General features: G+C 46.9%; 1 long non-coding RNA gene across 5 annotated transcripts in view; it reads right to left on the minus strand.

The window, feature by feature from the left end:
* LOC104850828 overlaps window positions 1-15,174 on the minus strand; it is a 191,186-nt gene that overhangs the window by 108,174 nt on the left and 67,838 nt on the right. For 4 of the 5 annotated variants that reach the window (XR_004515200.1, XR_004515199.1, XR_004515198.1 and 1 more), the window contains 3 exons: window positions 9,938-10,016; window positions 9,126-9,220; window positions 8,345-8,438 (listed from right to left, as the gene is read on the minus strand). This is a non-coding gene — a long non-coding RNA (uncharacterized LOC104850828). Of the gene's footprint in view, window positions 1-8,344; window positions 8,439-9,125; window positions 9,221-9,914; window positions 10,017-15,174 lie in introns of all 5 variants that reach the window. The other variant, XR_004515197.1, reaches the window with a different exon arrangement.

Genomic DNA, 15,174 nt, shown 5'->3' on the forward strand with positions numbered 1-15,174 from the left:
AAGGGGGGGGGGGGGTGCTGCCCCTGACAGCTTTATTAGTCAGGGCTTGGTGCAATGCACCATGGCGCTCCGGGAGACAGGCCTCCTTAGCATTGCAAAGCTGTAGCCACTGCCTCGTGGGCTGGCTGCAGAGCCAGCTGATTGCTGTAGCCGCCTATCAGCCTGCCTGCCCTATCCACATCCTCCCTGCTCAAGGCTTCTGCTCTTCACTGATCATATGATTGACAGGACCCCAGAATCTGTTCCCCTGACAACACAAGAGCCAATCAGCACTGGAGACACCCTGGGTGTATGTCCTGCTGTTCAGATAATAGGATGTCTTCTGAATGCTGATCCCTAACTATGCCCCAGACTATGTCCTAGACACATGTAGCAAAAAGAAGTGTAGTGGGGAGTGTTGGGTCCTGGAAAGGGGAGAGGCAGGGCGTGTGGGTACCCATGAGCATCTTGGGCTGTGAAGGTGGCATCTTCACACGGTGGGCCAGGCACCCTGCATACATCATGCTTTCTAACCCTCGAGGCTCATCCTGGGATAGTGATGTCAGCCCCATGGAACAGACGGGGAAACTGAGGCCAAGGCGGGTGCATCAATGTGCCTCTGATCACACATCCATTGTGTTCAATGAAAAGGTGCTAGGGAAGTCATGCGAGACAAAACCCAGAGGACTTGGGCAATGCCTCTGCGTGGATATGTTCCACAGTGGTCCTGGCTCCATCCTGGCCCAGGTTTGTTCAAAGCCCCTATGTTAGATCCTGTGGGAAATTAATTAGGAAGCAGTAGAACCTTAGGGGCTGGGCTTTTAAACTTTCAGGAGTTAGGTTTTGGGGGAGTCAAATACTGACTAGGTTTCTCAAGAGCTGAGTGCCCCAAGGCAGATTACTTAATCTCTCTGAGCCTCACTTGCAAATTGGGAATCTTAATGAAACACACGCTTGGGGACTCAGGTGCTTCCAGCGAAGCTCAGAGGCCAACACTGGCACAACTGTAAGGAGTGGGCTGCTCTGAATTTTATTATTCTCCTTTGATCCTCCCAGGGTCCTGCAAGGAGGTGGTCATAACTGCATTTCAGAGAGGAGAGGGCTAAATCTCTTTGGAGGATTTTGAGACCCAGGGGGTGTTGACTGAGGCACCTCAAAGGCTACTGGTGTTGGGCAGCACAGCGGTCCCCGTGGGGAGGGGCTCTGTCTGCTGGCAAAGCGCGGGGCAGGCAGTGAGCTCCAGGACGGACTCGGGCACTGAGGCCCCACAGCGCGCTGCCAGGCCGGAGAGCCAGGTGCCTCCCACACACACACACACACACACACACACCAGGCTCACAGCCGGCCCTGCCACGCCAAGGCGCCTGTGGCCAAGGCTGAAGGGTGAGCTGGGCGCTGGGGCAGCCCCTTGGCAATTCTTCACCTTGCATAACCCTCTCGGCTGTGCTGGGGGCGTCATCCCAGTGTGACAAATGGCGAAACTGAGGCCAAGAAGCTACTTGTGATCACTCGCCTGTGAGAGAGCAGAGTCTGGGCCGCCTCTCTCATGCTCTAGCTCTCTCTCTGTTCACTGCCCTGGAGGGCAGTGTGTTCTGACCCAGGTCACTACTTGGAACCTGGCTGGCGCTTCTGTGTTCTTCCAAGATGCCGAGGAAGCATTAGCGAACTAATCAGGCACTGCTCCAAGCCCCTCCCTCTAAATCCACATTACAACAGACATCCACCCGCTGATTCGTGTGTGCTGTGTCTTGAGTCCAAGCTGTGTCTGCTGATGTGACCGCGGTGAGAGTGTTGGCACCTCGGAAATGGGCAAACCCCGTACATCTGGGCCTTTGCTCTGGAGATCTGGTCTACCACACGTGACTTTGATGAAGCCAGCCAAGGAGAAAGTCCTGCTTGTGACCAGAACAGTTAAGCTACTTCTCTAAAGACACACAGAGACAGAGAAAGCACTGACCCAGGTCTGAGCACAGGGAACCATGTCCTGAACTCGAGCCCACGGTCTCACTCTCCTCCTCCAAATGGGAAGAAGTGGAATTGTAAGGAACAATTACTCTCATGATGCACAAAGGAAATAAGACAAGAGGTGTTGCCTAGGACACGGTAACCCAAGCTCTCTTCCAAGACAGGCAGGGAACTTGGTCATTAAAACTCATCTTCCATATCTCAGGATCTAATTGTGTGTAATGTATTCATGGGCTGCCTGTGTTTCTCCGCGGACCAGCTTTCTCCAGGCTTTCTAATGAATCCAGCATGTCGTACAACCAGCATGCCCTTCACAGGGGCTGCTGGGTGTCTGTCTAGAATTTGAGTAAGTTGCTTTTTTTCCCCATCTTATTCTCTTTCTCTTCGCAAAAGGAAAAGAACTCAAGGTAAAATTTAAGTGGAGCAGGAAGTCATGTGAGTGGTTTTGAGTTTTACTGCTGCTGTGAAATCAGTGGCAAGATTCTGAGTTGATGATGCCGTCCTGGCTGTGGATCAAATCATCGGTCTGCAGCTTCAGACAAAAGAGCACAGAAAGCTCCATGCTAGCAATGGGTCTCTCTGTGTATGTTTGTGCCCAAGATATTCTAACCTCTCCGTAATGTCTCCTTTTTCCAGATGAAGAAACCGAGACACAGAGAGGATCAGCAGTTTCCGCAAGGTCGTAGAGTGACGATGCACTAGAATACCAGCCGGGCCAGCCTGCCTCTGCAGCCTACCTGTCCCAAGCACCACACTGCCTCCTGCTTCTGTAGCGCTGACTGACTTTTGGTGCCGTGAACTGTCGCGTGTGCGTTCAGCGTGTGTCACTGCACGCAGACACCCAGGCAGCCTGTCATTCCTCACCCAGCCAGAATATGCATCATCGTTTGAATGTCATCTGCTCCATGCCTGGCCCTGGAGCACCTTGCATACTAACAAATATCTTTGCCGTGAACCATCTCTCCCCATTACCCGTGCCACACAGCCAGAGTGGGTTAAACCGCTGTTTTCCTCTGTTCCCAGACACAGCCTCTGTCTAACTTTCCACTGCAGGGAGCCACTGACGAACAGACCCAAGTTAACATGAGAGGTTTAACCAGATGTGCTGTGGCCACTCGCAGCTGCTCACCAGAACACGTGGGAGACTCCTCCCAAATCTGTGTCTTGAGTCCAAGTTGTGTCTGCTGATGTGACATTGGCACTGCCCGTGGTGGGAGTGTTGGCACCTTGGAAATGGGCAAACCCCATACATCGGGGCCTTTGCTTTGGAGATCTGGTCTACCAGCACACCACAACCTACGTGCCACTTCTGATATCACTCTGACTTTAACAACAGCCCGCAGCATCCGTACTCTTCGCCTCAGTTTACAGTGAGGAAAATGGGGCTCCAAGGGGTGAACAGACATCTGGCCGAGGTCAGAAAAGCAGCCAAGGCAGAGCTGGGACGTCACCACAAGTGACGGCTGCACAGCACAGAGGAGGGTGGAAATGAGAACGTACGAAGCCCTCTGTGAACACACGGCATTATTATTCCTGCCACTGCCATTGCTGCCAGAGAAACAGAAGCAATGCCCTTGAGCTCTAGGTCCAGCTTGGCTGCAGGATGAGAAACTTTAGAGCCACCCAGCTCAGAGTCCCTGGGCATGACCTTCTCCCATCCCTGTGGCCTCTTATTTGCCTGAACTCCCGAGGGTGCCCAAACGCCATGCAGGATCCCAGGCTGCCTGGGAAATCTGAGCAGAACTTCCGCAGTGGTAGCAGAAGCTGTTCCCATGGGCATCGAAATTTATTTAGGATCTATTTCTTTTTTCCTCAGAGTTTAACACCTAATCCTACAAACTGCAGCTACTGAGCCTTGCTTCTGGATCACCTTTGTGTCTACAGACATCCACTAACAGACCCGGAAAAGCTTTTTGAGACCCAGATCCCAGCAGATCTGATAGGAGGGGGAAAGGTCAAAGGAAGCGTAAAAAAAAATCAGGATCGCTTCCCTCACTCACTCCTCACAGGAGCACTGTGAGGGAAATAATCTGGCGATCATCCCATCTTTTAAAAGAGAAAGCTGACACACAGAGAAGGAAAGCAGTCTGCCCAAGAACACCCTGGAAGCAAGAAGCAGAAGCGGGTGCAAACCCAAACAGCTGGATTGAGAGTCCACACTCGTAAGTGGTTGACTGAACTGGGTTTTAAGGGATGAATAGGGGTTTGCTTGGGAAAGGAAACATGGAGGACTTTTGTGTTCAGAAGCAGAGGAGTGCTTGCCTGATGAGAGGTACTCCTGATACTTGGGATACTGAAGGGAATGTGAATTAAATTCTTACTGGTACCTGGCTCATAGTGAACGCATTACTTCCTTCCTTCCTTCTTTCCTTTCTTTCCCTCCTTTTTTCTTTCTTGTGAGACAAGGTCTCAATGAGTCACAAAATTGCCCAGGATGGATTTGAACTTGCGATCATCCTGCCTCAGCCACCCACAGTGCTGGGATTACAGACATGAGCCACCGTACCAGGCTGCCAAGATGTAGACTGATGAAAGAATATTTCTGAGAGTCCAGGCTGGGGAGCAAAAGGAAGGAAAGTGTGTACAAGACATCAACACTATGTTAGGGGCTTGGAGTTTGGACTTAGGGCAGCACTGCGGATCCTAGGGCTGGGGACAACTGAGCAGGGGCAAAAAGATTTCTCATCTTTCCAGTGCACTATGGGGACCACTGAGCTTTGTTTAAAAATGGTGTGAATGTTGCTTTCTCCTCTACATTTATTTGCCCTTGTTATAATAAGTATGGTTTAAAATGTGCACCAGCCAGCAAAACTGACAGCTCTGGAAGATGCTTTATCCTGGGTCCAAGACTCTCAGCCTCAGACCACTGACATCCGGAGCCCGGTCGCTCTCTGCCCCGCATACACCCTGTGCTTTGCAGGAGGCTCAGCAGCAACTCTGCCCAGCTGCAAATCCTTCCCCACCGGGGTTTCCACAACCAAACCTGGCTCCCAACTTTGTCGTCATCCCCAAGGGGTACCATCACCTGGGATGAAGCCTCTGGTCCCATCTTAGCACCAAGCATCCTGCCACATGGACCCCAGTGTGAGGCACCTAGGTGTCCCACTGAAGGATTTTAATGCAGGAAGTGTCACGAGCAAGATTCAAAATTGCTTCTGGTTGCCACATTGTTTCCCCCAACCATGATCTTTCTCATTCTGTGGCAGAGTAAAAAGAAGCTGGGAGAAGGAGGCTGAGTCTTGCCCAGACTGCACAGCTAGAGTGGGTTCATGACTCATAGCTGTCCACCTCTGTACTCCACCGCTGCACTGATCTGGGGCTCCCAGGGCAGCAAGAGCCCTCCATATCCTCAGCACCACTCTGTGGACACCAGAACCAAAAGCTGCAGTGGGTGCACATCCCAGCCTGGCCCGCAGGACCATCCTCTGAAGCCCCTGCCAACCACAGCCAGGGGTGCAGATAGTCACAGCTCTCCCTCCTGCCACCCAACATACCCCAGCTGGTGGAATTGCACTACCTGCTCCACACGGCCAAGATTTCCCCGAAAACAGCCCACACGGTAAGTATCCCAAGCTGTGCAAACCAGCCGGTCTCTATCACAGCCACTCAGCTCTGTCCCTGTAGTACAGAAGCAGCCCTAGACAATATGGAAACATGGGGGCCTGTGTTCTAATAAAACTTTATTTGTAAAAACAGTCAGCTCCTGCACAAGCCAGAGTCTGCCGATCTCAAATCATTCCACAGATGTAAATTGATGCCTTCCTCCTCCCCAGCTTTGCGCCCATTGCACACCTCCTGTCCTCACTGAATTCCAGCCTGCTTGGAGGTGGGCAGCTGGCAGCAAACACACACATCTCAGAGGTCTTCCTCCGTATGCCCCGGGGCCGGGGCCAGTTTCAGAAGCAGGTCTAGCAGGGGGAGTAGCTTTAGAAACGCTGTGTGAAGAGATGTTAGAGTTGAGAATGAGAAGGGGGAGTCTTGAGAGGAGCTGGGAGAGTGTTCTAGGCAGAGAGAAGAGCCAAAGCAAAGGCAGAGAAGGAGAAGGATACATTTGGGTCAACCCTGGGACCATAATGCTAAGCAAAATAAATCAGCCATTTGAGCTTAAATATTAAATGGTTTCTCTTATGTGAGAAACCTAAAGTATGAATAATTTAAAGAGCAAAATAAAAGATAGAGGTAGACCTTTTGCCAGTGGGAAGGAGACCAAGAGATGGAGGAAAGGGGAAGAGAGAGGAGGAGACGGGAAAAAGGAATTAAGATGTTTTATGTACACACACCAACTCCCCATGATGAAGGTGATCATTATGTACTGCACACGCGTACTAATAAAAGTTGTTTTAAAAGTATAACTTAGTAAACCTTCAAAAGTACTTTTTAAAAAGCAAAGGCAGAGGCATGAGAGCCTCACTGGAATGTTCTAGAAGCAGCACGAAGGCCCAGGTGGCTCCAGTATTGTAAGAAACGGGGAGAGGTGACTAGGCCAAGTCAAGTGGGTGTTCAGGCGCTGAGCTACTCCAGACCTGCTGCTATGGCTGCTTTCCCTGCCCCTAGGAGGGCTCCACTGCTCCAAAGCCATCTCCTGCCAACTCCCAGTGGCCCCACAGGTTAGCAACAGAGGCCCAGGATCACAGGTTGGGTCAGAGCTGGGAAGACAGGGATAGAACCAACCAGCACAAGGACACCAGCCACAACCCCCCCAGATTAGCAGCAGCAGCTGGCCTGGGAGCAGAGCACCCAGCACATGGCCAGCACCGCACTGGTCCCCAGGCATTCACAGGGCAACAGGCCCAGGGCTGCTCTTCCCTGAGCACTGCTACACTGGCACATTGTGGGGGTCAAGGGGTGTCATCCAATCCACCCCCAGCACACCCTGGCTCCCTCTCCGGGTTGCAAAGATGTAAATTGAGGTTAAGAAACCCAAACAAGGACAAGGAGCTGGCAGGCAGCACAGCCAGGATATGAATCTTCTGGAGCTCCATAGCCCACACCCCATGCACGCTGATCTCCTTCCCCAGATGGAAAAGGGAAAAGAGACAAGGCCTCCTGCACATCCCCAGCTCCCACCTTGCCCCTTCTAGACGGCTGTGCTGAAAGGCTGAGGCCATGTGACCCCCTCTAAGATCCAAGAAACAGCACAGGTGCAGGGCTGCATTTCAGGGACCACCCAACAGCACACACACAGCTAAGGCACCTGGCTGACCCCACCTGCTGCTCCGCCCACTCCTGGACCACACCCCACTATAGCAATGGTGATGACTGCTGGCTTACTGTGGTTCAACTGTTGAAGGACACAAGAGTTCAATGAATCTACACATTGAAAACATTGTTGAGGTAAAGCTCCTTCACCTGATTCAGTCACCTTTGATCTACTGCACATTTAAAACCCACATACAACAACAATAATATTGTTAGAACTGACACAAAATTTAGTACCTTGCATTTCTTTTCCACACCAAGATAATCACAGAGAGAGGTTTAAGAACCACTTGTATTAGCATCTAGGAAACTATTGCTATATAGGAATAGGTCTTAAAGGACATTATTCTATATAAGAAGGGATTCTATGCCTTCCATTTCACCAGCCTCATTTTTTGGCTCCTCTCACTGGCCTCTAACAGCCCCTGACCACATCTCTCTTACCACCACTGGAAAAGGGAGAACCTATTTCCAGAAGCACCCACATAAGTCCCATGATGCAATCTGATTGGACTGATCGGACTCACGTGCTCTCTCTGAACCAATCACTATATTTAGGGAATAGAGTGTGCTGATTGGATAGATCTGAGTCACGTGCATACTCCTGGAGACGGTAGTAATTTCAACTAAAACCAAAGCAGTGGTGTAATAATAAAGGAAACAAGGCAGCCCAAGGAAATTCAGTGCTGTTACTGAAAGGGAAGGGAACGGTTGCTAAGTCAGCCCACAATCCCAATCACAACAGATATTTTATCTTTCACTCAGCAGGTACCAAACTCTGCTCTAGGAGAGATGCTGACTGGGTGATTCCTATTACAGTGCCTGAGTCTGCTCTTCTCCCTGTCTGACAGTCAGGATCCACCAGAGTCACAGGGTGGTGAGCAAGTTAGATAAGGAGAGTGGTGTAAGGAGAAAGAGAGACCACCATGGGGAATGATAGGGCATCCCCATGAAGGAGTATGGGAAAGGACTATTCAGATTCGGGCTCCTGTCAGATTTGGGGAAGCACTCAGAAGGTGGGGCTCTGTTCTAGATTGGATACTGTCAGGAAATGGGCATAATTCTGTGATTATTTTAATAAACCTTACTGAGATGGTGGGAGCAACAAAGCTTGGCGAATGAAGTTGTGATTGGATAAGAAACCATCCCATCAGCCAGAGCAAGGGATTGCTTGGCATCTTGTGGTTAAGACAAAACTCACATTTCTTCCGTACGCAGACATGATCACGAAAGGGTCTCTTGTTTTCATCTTGACTTCCCATAGTTACAGAGTGTCCTTCTCTGGTGCTGATGGTCTATGAAATGGTACAAGCCGTGAATGTTCAATTTTTTTAATGTATTACAGTAAAAGACATTGCCATGAGCCTGCCTCACAATAGTCTCCTCCACTTCAAAAACATATCCCAACATTCTTGCCAACTTCTGAAGCGATTTTGAAAGTCCTCTTTTACTACCTCTTTGCATTACCATAGCTATCTCAAAGTCTTGAATCAAAGAACAATCTACCATTTGTGGTCATTTTTACTTTAAGGAAGAGCCAGAAAGAAGTCTCACCATGTGAGGCCCAGGGACTAAGCTGATCGACACACACTATCAGGGTTTACAAGCCCACCTGCCCATTGGGTGGCCCTCAGCAGCAGCATTCACTGTATTTTTTACCACACCCCATAAAAGACTCGCGTGAAAGAGGACTTCCAGAGCTGCTTCAGACAGTGACAAGAATGATGGGATAAGCATGTTTGAAGCAAGGGGATTATATTATGTGGAGGATAATAAATGGCAATGTCTCTTTTCTGTAATAATTTTAAGGTAAACACTGACCATATATTTCAGTCATCCCTTATTGTGGTGCTAGGGCCCTCCTGTGAGTACTGGACCAGCATACAGCCCCACCACACCCGTGCTAAGGGAGCCAGGCTGTTCTGGAAATGAAGGCTGCTTTCCTTTCTTGGCACTGAGACCAGAAAGGTCAAATGACTTACCTGAGACAAGTGCACAGGCACAGGCAGCCCAAACATGGGGTGTGATGTCAGCCACATCACTTATCTCTCCTCCGCAGTATTGCAGGACCCCAGAGCTGTGAAGGAAGGAGAAACAAACATTTCTTCACAACCATGCACTCCAGGCACTGAAGCAGGTCTTTAACTCCTTAAAACCACCCCCCACCCACTGCAGTAGCTTCCTAGGGCTGCCATAACAAAGAACCAAAACCGGATGTCTTAAAACAACGAAGTTTACTGTCCTGGCTTTGGAGGCTGGAAGCCCTACATCAGGCGTGGACAGGGCCATGCTCCCTTTGAAGGCTCTAGGAGGATCCTTTCTCACCTCTCCCAGGTCCTGGTGCCCCAGGCCTCTCAGTCTCTGTCGCCACCTTTACATGGCCTCCCCGCTCATGGGCCTGGGTCTTCTCTTCTTCTAGGAACACTAGTCATGCCGGACAATGCCTACTGTTCCTTCCAGAGCCGGGCATGGAACCCAGAGCACCAGTCATATAGATTAAGGGCCCACCCTACTCCAGTCTGACTTCATCTTAATTACATCTACAAAGACCTCATTTCTGAGGGTTATGACTCCAACACATCTTTGGGGGCGATGCAGTTCAACCTGTACCCCAACCGTTAAACACTGCTATTCATTTTAATAAGGTCAGACTTTTAGTCTCTGGGAGGATTAGTAACTTGCACAAGCTTTCGCAGCTAGATCACAGCAAAGCCAAGATGAAAGCCCCCATTAAAGACTTCCTATCCTCTACTGCAAAAATCTCAGAATACCATCCTCCGATAGTCTGATGTACCAGGGACAGAAGACTCAGCGGCACCACCTTCAAACAGCAGAGGGTCTGTTTTGTTTTTCTTTGTCTCTTAAGAGTTTCCCTGCCAAAAGAAAAAATGTGAGAAAATGAAAAGATGGAAATAAAGTGGTTGTAAATGGGGAGGGGAGGAGGAGTGAAGGGAGGGCAGGAACAAGGGGAAAAAATGAGAACCAAGACCTGTCATGTAGAGGTACAAGATCCCAACGATGAATGTAACTGTACTGTATCCCTAAAATGTACCAATAAACTCAATTTTAAAAAAACAAAACAAAAGAATTGCCTGCAGGAGAACAATGCAGGACCTGAAGGCAATGAGCCGGCACAGACAGGCCCTAGTACAGAGGACTCCGCAGCCAGGCAGCCACCAAAGTGTCCTAGCAGGAGCAGGCCAGCCACCCTGACAGTGACAAAGTGCCTGCTTTTCCAAAGACCCTCAGAGCTCGCCTTCTCCGCACATACACAATTCAATTAGGAACCCCGGAACATGGAAATCGTGGCTTCCTTGCTCTTTAAAGAAACAAAGCCTTGACTGCAGATAAGTTTCCTTAAATGTTGTTTCCACTGGCTCCAAAAATGAAGGCTGTCCTGGTAACTGCTCTGAGGATGCCAGAGACTGTCCAACATCCCAGATGGCTCCAGAGAAGGCCTTTGTCAGGAAATCACAGTGATTCCAGGGAGGGGGCAGATAGTGCAATTACAATTACTATGTTGATATTAATAATAATCACTAATAATCGTTAATAGTGATTTTCTATTATATCAGTCCCCATTATTCATATTCCTGCTCAGCTCCCTACCCTATTCTCCCAACCTGTCCACAGCTGCTGCAAGCAAGTTGTGTAAAAAATCCTGGTGCCCTCTTCTTGCTCTCCTGCCTACAGAGACGGGTGCCCAAGGGCTGTCCCACCAGAAGCTGACTCTTCATGGGACAGATGCGTGTGACCTTGGATGAGTCATTTAGCCCTGGTGTCTCCGGTTTCTCCCATCCAGGACACCACCAGCACCTACTCCTGGGGTTAGATGAGCTCCAAGGACTCCGTAAGGTGCCTGACACCAATCAGCTTCACTCCCTGCCAGCTCCTCTCTTCGGCACACCTGAAGTCAGGGCATGGGATCACTGTGGCCAAGAGGCAAACACAAACTACACGACCATTTCCTGTCTTTGTAGGGCTGTGTGGGTCCCACTAACCAAGCGCATGCCCCCTCCTTCCTGCAGATGACACTCTGAGCAGATGAGGTCGGGCCCAGTGCACCCATGTTATCTGGTGGCAGGGATAGCACCAGGATCCAAGAAGAGGTCTCGACCTTGCTGAACCCCAGGCCTCTCAGGGACCCCAGGCAGGAAGCCCAACACCTCAGGCTCACATGCTTGTGCCATGAGGCCCCTTGGCTGCACCCTGTTTGCATGTGGTACAGGGTCTGTGAGTTCAGGAGTCATCTCTCCTGCATGCAGGTCTCAGCCTGCCACTTACAAGCTGTGGGGCTTCAGGCAAGTCACATGGTTTCTCTGAGCCCTGGACCGTAAGATGAGGTTGTCTCCCATATGCTTAATCTCTGCTAATATAGTAGCCACAAGCCACATGTGGCTATAAAATTTTAATTCGTTAAAATTAAAGAAAATTATCTAGGCATGGTGGCACAGGTCTGTAATCCTAGCACTCTAAAAGGTTGAGGCAGGAGGATTATAAATTTGAGCCCCGTGTAAACAACTTTGTGAATTAGCAAGACTGCCTCAACATTTCTTTTTAATATTTTTAAAAGGCTGGGGATATAGCTCGGTGGAAAGGCTGGGGTTCAATTCCCAGTTTGATAAAAACAGGAAAATTAAAGAAGATGTAAAATTCTATCCCTAAAGTCACACCAGTCCCATTTCAAGAGCTCTGTGGCAATGTGTAGCTGGTGGCCACTATGTTGGAGAGAAAAGCTATAGAATATTTTCACTGTTACATAAAGTTCTGTTGAGGGTGAGCTCAAATAAATAACTTAATGTTGAATCTCAACTTCTAGAAAAAGAAGAGCAAGTCAAGCCCAAAGCTGGTACAAGGAAAGAAATTATAAAGATCAGAGCAGTAATTAAGGCAAATGAGACCAAGAAAACAGTATAAAGAATCAATGAATCAAACAGTTGGTTCTCTGAAAAACTAAATAACATTGACAAACCCTTACCCAACCCTACCAAAAAAAGGGAATGAAAAGACCCAAATCCATGCAATTAGGAATGCAAAGTGTGAAATCACAACAGGCCCTGCAGAAATCCACAAGATCGTCAGTACATACTCTGAGAACTGGTACTCTAATAAGATGGAAAACACAGAGGAGATGGACAGATCCCTAGATACATGTGAACTAGCAAAACTGAATGCAGAAGACATAAAAATTCTAAATAACCCAGTACCAGTAAATGAAGTTGAAAATGTAATTAAAAACCTACTCGGGCCGGGGTTTAGCTCAGTGGTGCCACCACCTGCCTAGCAAACACAAGGACCCAAGTTCAATCCCCTGTACCTTTCCTCCTATCCTGGATCCTATCTTCATTGTGTGATCCAGCCCTGATTCTGGCTGCAGTCAGCAGATCCCAGTGAAGGGGTATTGTGTGTTTAGGCCTCACTTCTTCTTTTTCCTACTCCATCCCTGGCATTTACTGATTTCTGGTACGTACTCTGCAGTCTGTAGTTTGATTCCATCTGTGTTTGATTCCATTCCATGGAAATAAAAAGTACGTTGTACATTTTTTTTTTATTTTAAAAACCTACCAACAAAGAAAAGTCCAGGCCCTAATGGAGTCAGTGCTGAATTCTACAAGAAATTTAGAGAAGCTGTAATACTACCACTCCTCAAATTTTTTAATAAAATTGAAAGGGAAGCAATATTTCCAAAGTCATTCCTCGAAGCAAGCATTACTCCAATACCAAAACCACAAGAGGATCCAACCAGACAAAGACAACTACACACCAATATCCCTAATGAATGTTGACACAAAAATCCTCAATAAGATATTGGCAAACAGTGCAGCAAATCATCAAGAAGATCATAAACCATGACCAAATAGGATTCTTCCCAGAGATGCAAGAATGGTTCAACATAGCAAATCAATAAATTTAACACAAAATATTAACAGAGCTGAAGACAAAAACTACGTGATCATCACAACAGATGCAGAAAAAAACATCTGACAAAGTCCAACACTCACTCATGATTCAAAAAAACCCTACAGAAAATTGGAATACGTGGTCTTTATCTCAATCTGATAAAAGCCATCTATGACAAACCAACAGCCAACATCATACTAAATGGACAAAAACTGAAAGGTTTCAATCTAAAATCAGGAACAAGACAAGAAGGTCCACCAACACCACTCTTATTCAGCACAGTTCTGGAAACATTGACCAGAGCAATTAGACAAAAGAAGAAATAAAAGGAAGAAAGAATTATCATTATCTGTGGATGCTGCAATATTTTACATAGAAGATACTAAAAAGTCCACAAAAAACTCTTAGATTTAATAATCAAATTCAGTTGCATAGCTGGATAGTTGATGCTCAAAAATCAATTAACATTCTTGTACACAATAACATACTCACTGAGAGAGACATTAGGAAAACCACACCTTTAAAAATAGCATCAAGAAAGTCTTTAGTAAGCAAAACCTCAATACCATAGGAAATGTCTCAAAGAATCAATAGCTGGGAACTCATTTTATTAAAAAGCCTTTACACAGCTAAAGAAACCACTAACCGAGTGAAGAGACAACCCACAGTGTGGGAAAAAAATTGTTGCAAGCTGTTCCTCAGACAAAAGACTAATATCTAGAATATATAAGGAACTCAAAAATCAGACTGCCCAAATTTAAAGACCCAATCCAAAAATGGGCATCTGAAATGAATGGACACTTCTCTGATGATGAAGTAGAAATAACAAATAAATATATGGAACAACATTCAACATCACTGGTCATTTGAGAGATACAAGTTGAAACAAACTGAGATTTCATCTCAGAATAGCTATTATTTTTAAAAAATCAACCGATAACAAATGCTGGTGCGACTGTGGGGTAAAACTGTTGGTGGGAGTGTAGACTGGTGCAACCAGCGTAGAAATCAGTGTGAAGATCCCTTAAAAAACTAAAACTAGTGATTCCATTTGACCCAGCTACTCCCCTTCTTGGTACTTCCTGAAAGAATTAAAAGCATCATACAACAGTGCACCCATGTTTATAGCAGCACAGTTTGTAATAGCTAAATCCTGGAAAGAGCCCAAGTACCCATCAACCAATGAATGATAAAGAAGTTTTTTTATACAATAGAGTACCACTCTGTCATAAAGAAAGATAAACTTCAGACATTTCTAGGTAAATGGTTGCACATTGAGACCATACTCTTAAGAGAAATAAATTAGACACACATATTCACATATTGCATGGTTTCTCTGGTGTGAAAAACTAAAAGTGTGAATAAGGTCCAAAATGTATAACAGATGTTGTGAAACAGAAAGAAAATGTTCAAATGGGAAAGGGAGCTAGGGAGGGTGGAGGGGGAAAGGAAGGAAAGGAAAAGGGAAAAAAAGAGAATAGAAGAGAAAATGGAAACAAAGCTTTTGTAAACAAGAAGGGGAAGAGGAGTTGAAGGAAGGGGAGGAAATGTCAAAATTAAAAAAGAATCAAGATATACCATGTACAGATACAAATTCCCTATGATGAATATTATCATTATGCATATTTAAGATATACCAATAAAGGGGGCTGGTGATTTAGCTCAGTGGTTCCACCACCTGCCTCGAAGGCGCAAGGATCTGAGTTCAATCCCCGGTACCAAAAAATTTAAAAATGTTTTTAAAAATAAAAAAGATACACTAATAAAACTTATTAAAAAAATAAAAATCTAAACAAAACGTTTTTGAAAAAACAAATAAAGGTTTGTTGGGCAACTCTGTCATTGAAGGTTGTCATGAAAATTAAAAGAACTGATGAACATAATATGCTGGGTTTCATACCAAAGAACAGGAGGTTCTCCAGACCGTGTAATTCTGTATCATTTAATCCTCTGGGAGATGAGAAGCACTGTTTCCATTTCGCAGATGAGAAAGCCAAGGCTTAGAAGAGTGAAAATAACTTGCTCTTCTCTCAGAGCCAGTAACTAGTACAGTCGGGATTTAACCTGTGATCTGTGTATCTCTAAACATAGAGGCTGAGTCTCTCCCAAGCAGTGAGAAGACAGGTTGGC

Source organism: Fukomys damarensis, unplaced genomic scaffold (genome assembly GCF_012274545.1).
Source record: "Fukomys damarensis isolate Sample0158 unplaced genomic scaffold, DMR_v1.0_HiC HiC_scaffold_34, whole genome shotgun sequence".
In the NCBI taxonomy this organism is placed as follows: Eukaryota; Metazoa; Chordata; class Mammalia; order Rodentia; family Bathyergidae; genus Fukomys; species Fukomys damarensis.